This window comes from Pinus tabuliformis, chromosome 1_1, assembly GCF_031772625.1.
Source record: "Pinus tabuliformis cultivar Carrire ecotype Pingquan chromosome 1_1, CPIR1, whole genome shotgun sequence".
Taxonomy (NCBI): Eukaryota; Viridiplantae; Streptophyta; class Pinopsida; order Pinales; family Pinaceae; genus Pinus; species Pinus tabuliformis.
The window spans coordinates 541,061,824-541,067,507 of NC_142297.1; the positions used below are offsets into that span (position 1 = coordinate 541,061,824).

Below are 5,684 nucleotides of genomic sequence, written 5' to 3' on the forward strand. Positions count from 1 at the left end.
TAAAGATAATCATTGCACGTGTAATTGGAGATTTGAGTTATCAATTCGTGTTTGTTGATAACAGTTATTGATGTTGTTTTATTATTGGTTTAATAATTGAGTTATGATTAGTTTTTTTATTTTTTTTTTAGAATATATTAATTTGTTTTTAATAAAAAATAAAAATATTATAGAAAATTATGTGGATAGATTACATTTTTAACAGTATTATTGTTATGTTTTTAATTGAATATGATAAATTGATATTGGTTCAATCTAATTAATAGAAGAAATGATTTTCTCAGCTGGAATTTTTAATACAATTATGAGCAAGATTGTGATTTATGTTGTTTAAAATGCATTTTTGAATGCATAAATGTATTTAGCACTCTAGAAATCTAGTAAATTCTCAAATTAAACCACTTAAACTTAGGGGTTGTATAACTAACCCATAACAGCGAATTTCTGGCTAAAATAAGGTGAGAAAATCTTCCAAAAAACCTACTTTGAATGTCTTTAGATAATTTTTTATTGCAGAAATAAATTCACCTTAATAAAAAAAAATCCCTCCAGCACTCTCAATCTTAAAACTTGATAACTATAAATCGTGAATTTCAAATAATTCTACCATATTTTTACATAATTATATTTATAGTTTAAATTTATAATTAAAAAAAAAAATCTGTAATAAACTTTTAGAAAAATAAAGTAGAAAAAACAACCATAAAAAGCCACAGCGCCAAATTTTCTGGCAACCTTCAACGAGGATGAGAAATATGTAATCGTACGTCCCTAGGTTTGAACAATTCCTAATATTTCGTTTGAAGCCAGGAATTTGCAGTCAATTTAGGATCGTAAAATCACAGAGAATTCTTATGCTTATGCGACCATGTCAAATTTTCAAAATTCAAAATAAAACGTGATTGTTTCTGCAAATTATCATATCCACACAGCACCACGCTCTAATCTATGTTATATATAGCCACATGATCTGTGTATACATACCCACTTGCACATAAGATTGCAAATCTCTCTAGTATGTAAAACTGCTGAAGCTAAGCCCTGGTTAGCCCCCCTGGTCTTCACTTGATCACGACATTGCAATTCAGAAATCTTAGAACTGTGGTCGAAACTCAGAAATCGTTAGAATGTTATATCAGATGATGCACCCGTATAGGATGAAGGTAATTCCTTCATGTTTGACAACTTCAAGCTTCGATGGTACTCTTCTGCATGAAGAATTCCGGGCACCAAAACAAATCAAAATCAATTCGAGTGGGATTCATCAAACCGGACTACTTGCCGATATGTGGCAAAATATCCAAGGAGCAAACTTGTGGAATGGGTTATTAAATCCAATCAATCTACTTTTGAAAGAGGAGATACTTAGATATGGTGATTTCGCACAGTTATGCTATGATGCATTCGATAGTAAAATTTGCATGAGTTCTTATGGTGGGTGTAAATACAGCCCTGATGAAATATTTTATGGTAATTATAACGTGGCCGGTAATTGGCAAGCTTACTACGGGTATCGAGTCACCAAGTATTTGTATATATCGAGTCACCAAGTATTTGGGGATGCAGACAGAGCAATCTATTTGGATTGGCTTTATTGCGGTCTGCACAGATGCTCAACAAATACGAAGAGCGGGCCGGAGAGATATTATAATAGCGTGGAGAGGAACCCAAACATCTCAAGAATGGATACAAGATCTCACAGATTTTTTGGTTCCTGGTCGATTATCAACTACTAATGGTCTCAACGAGAAGGGCGTCCGAGTAGAGAAGGGATTTCTAAATTGTTATAATTCTACTGGACAAACTGCTCGTTCAGAAGTTATAAGACTCTTAGATAAATACAAGGACGAGGCCTTGAGTGTTACTTTAACTGGGCACAGTTTAGGAGCTGCTCTCGCAACCTTATGCTCATATGATGTTAAACAAATTCCGAACTTACATTCACCAGCACGCCCTATACCTGTTACTGTGTTTGCATTCGCCTCTCCACGCGTAGGGAATAGAGCATTCGCCCAAAGGATGGAAGAACTTGGTGTTAAGGTGCTTCGTTTGGTGAATAAGAACGATATTGTTCCCAAATTTCCTGGACTTGTTGTGAATGAGAACTCATGGGGATGGTTCAGAAATTTGTTGAGTTGGCTTCCCTGGACATATTTTCATGTTGGGGTCGAAGTTGTTTTGGACAACAATAACTCCCCCTTTCTGAAACATACGTGCAATCTTGTTAACGCGCACAATTTAGAGGTGTATCTTCATCTGATCGACGGTTATGTGGGAGAGGGTAAACCTTTCAAATCTTCTGGAAGAGACCCTGCTCTTGTCAATAAGAGCTGCGACTTACTGATCGAAAACCTTGGCATTCGTCCTCATTGGTTCCAGCAGCAACAGGAAGATCGAATTTGCAAGGCTGAATATGGCTACTCTAGCTGTATTCCCGAAACCCCATGAAGAAATTGTATCGGGCTGTTTCCAAGATGTATATGGCCTTTGGTAGGTACATATTATCATAGAATGAGGTTGTATATGGCCTTTGGTAGCTACATATTATCATAAAAAGTGGTTAGTTGATCATGCAATCCAATGCATTCCAATCATAAGTGATCATAAAATAGAAAATGCCAATCAAAAGCATTCCATTGTTATTAGGGCACAGGAATATGTTCGATGACCATAATAGTATCTATGTTCATCGAACATATTAACCAATATACATAGAAACGACTAATAACTGACATAGAAACGACTGTTAAATGTCCATATAAATATAACTAACATAGACACGCCTGTTAAATTTCTATATAAATATAAAAATTTTATATATACATTTAAAAAATAATTTTTGACTATGGTAATTTATTTTTACTTTATTATGAAGGTTATTAATATATAAATAGGCTTGATCAAAATACCATGGACCAATACTATAGGTTATAATACCTTATGACCAAAAAATCAAAACTCATTTCATATAATAATCATGGATATGACATTTTTGTTTCAATTAATTAATTTTATTTCAATTAATGAATTTAAATAAAAAGGCACTAAAAGGGTAACTACTTTGAAATTATTTATTAGCCTTTCATATATATATACTACTAAATATATTCTTGAAAATTTATGGAGGTTAAATCACTACCATCCATGTAATAATTATGGATAACTAAATTAGAATTCTAGAAGCCCAACTCCTAAATATACATGCCTATTAGCATAAGAATATCCCTACCATAAAGGGATTGGAAAGATATATTATTATATAAAAATCATTTCTCCTTACATATTAATGTATATTTTAAACATTAATCCTAATAATATAATATTTATGTAATTTTTCTCCATACCTAGTAGTTTTATCTTTTGTAAGGAAAGCAACATAGATCAAATTTTCCTCTACTTACAATAACTTAGAACAATATATTTAAAGTTTAGAAACGATGGTGGTAGGCTTTTGTTATGACACTAACAATATATTTAAAGTAATCAATCTATTCGTTTGACTAATGATTCGAAACCTACTCCTGTATAGTTAAATCGGGACGTTTTTTTAGCTAACATATAGAAACAAAGCTAATAAAGCTTTACAATTGTCATGATCTAGAAGTTTGCATTGGTCTTATGAAGTGGACAACATCCAACCAAATTACATGTATTCATGGGCTATATAAAAGGCAGATATGTGATATATGATATCCCTATCTAAAATCAAATAATAAATTTTAATGTTTTAAATTACAATTATCTTAATATTCATAATAAATATTTTACACTAGTTTTTTATTTTATGAAAAAAAACAAAAGACCAATTAAATAAAATTATAAATTAAGATAATTTCCTTCTTAAAGAAAATTCAATACATATCCTATATTATAAGAACAATATTTGAAACATCTTTGATGTATTTGCAATAATCCTTTGGATTATGTTAACAAGTTATATGAGGCATTGTGATGTGAAAAGAGAAATAGAAAAATCAACCCTTGATAGGATAATAAGTGGGATACTAAGTGTGAAATGGTTAGAAAGTTCATTAGGGATGTCCCTAATGAGTTATTAAAATTTGATATCATAGATAGGTACAAAGCACCAATCATTGCGAAGTAATTTTTGTATAAGTAGGAAGAAATATAAACATTTGTAGCTAACTAAACTAGATCATTAGAAATTTGGGATGTAAATTATGACAAAAAAAATGATATGTTTAGGAATTGGAAATCGTAATTTGAAAACATTTATAAATTCCTAACACCAAGGAGAAAACACCAAATTTGAGGACAAAACCTTTCTATAGAAATCATCAATATAAAGGATAAAAATATCACAAAAGGGAAATCTAAGGACATCAAATTCCCCAAGATTACATTTTTAAATTGGAGGACCCATTCACTCACTCCACAGACATAATATTTTCAATTTAGTATCCAAGAAAGGTTTCCCCAAACCTTGGATACAAAGCCCTTGGATACAAAGCCTCATTGTACTTATTTTTCAAATTGGGGACAAAAATAATCCCTCTAAGTATAACAAGGTTATGATTAGTCTAATTTTAGCAAAAGCTATGTGGAATTCTTTTTTAAAAAGAATATTAGTGTATGAATATAAACATTAGAGGAAAATTCATCCTAAAAGTACCAATGAAATTTTCATATACATAACATGTAAACCAATCAAAATACCTTCAATTTTAAAAGAGGTACATGTAAATATTTTGGAGGGAAAATGAAAAATTCTAATTGTATTTTTGACATATCGTCTTATAGGTTTACTTAAATTTCAAATGTATGCACTTTTTCTTCATTCCACGTCCAACGAGTACCCATTATGCATACTTCTCAAAACTATCAACCCATTATGCATACTTCTCAAAACTATCAATGTGGGCCTTCTGAGAAGTATACATAATGGGTACTCGTTGGATGCTAGTGTCTACAATTGATATTTAAATAAAACAATAAGCATATAAGCGAAAAATACAAATGAAAAAAGTAGTTTTCATTTTTCGCTCCAAAATTCATAATTATTATTTTATTATTTTAACTATTATTTTATTATTTTTCCTTCGAAGACTACTCTTAGGCTGAAATTTCCTCTAATGTCCATGCAAAAAAACTAAAGCCTAGGCCAAATTGAGGGTTAGAATTCAAATATAGAACACCTTGTTACACTTAGATCATTATGAAGAGGTGTTGAAATAATAAAGTTGATCCTCTTTGTTGTTTCATTGACTTTAGAAAAGTTTTTGACATAATGCCCATAATGAAACTTTGGAATAGGTTAGAAGAGATGAAAGTTCTTTTCAAGTTGAGAGTTTTTACACTAAGGCTATATGATAAAATTATTTCCAAGTTTAGGAACACCAAGTGTTAGTAAAAGGAAATAATTACAATATAGGAGTTAATAGAGGTTCACCCCTATCCCCTACCTTTCGTTATATATACATTAACAGGTCACCTAATAATGCTTTGAGGAAACAGATTATGTCAACAAATCATTGGTTTAGTCATCATCCTTCTTCTTTATATTGTTTATAATGTTCTTTTGGTGAGAAGTCCTTGTGATCATAGAAAGAAACCAAGAATCCCAAATTATTTGTACTCTAGTATGGTTTTACTTTTTCAAACTAACAAAGTAAATATTATGATAATTAAATTGAAAAGGACCAATTATGGTGCACTCATATAGA

At 30.9% G+C, this 5,684-nt stretch overlaps 1 pseudogene; it reads left to right on the forward strand.

The window, feature by feature from the left end:
- Positions 1-1,431: 1,431 nt before the first annotated feature.
- LOC149214228 (phospholipase A1-Igamma2, chloroplastic pseudogene) lies at positions 1,432-2,448 on the forward strand (annotated as a pseudogene).
- The last annotated feature ends 3,236 nt before the right edge of the window (positions 2,449-5,684 follow it).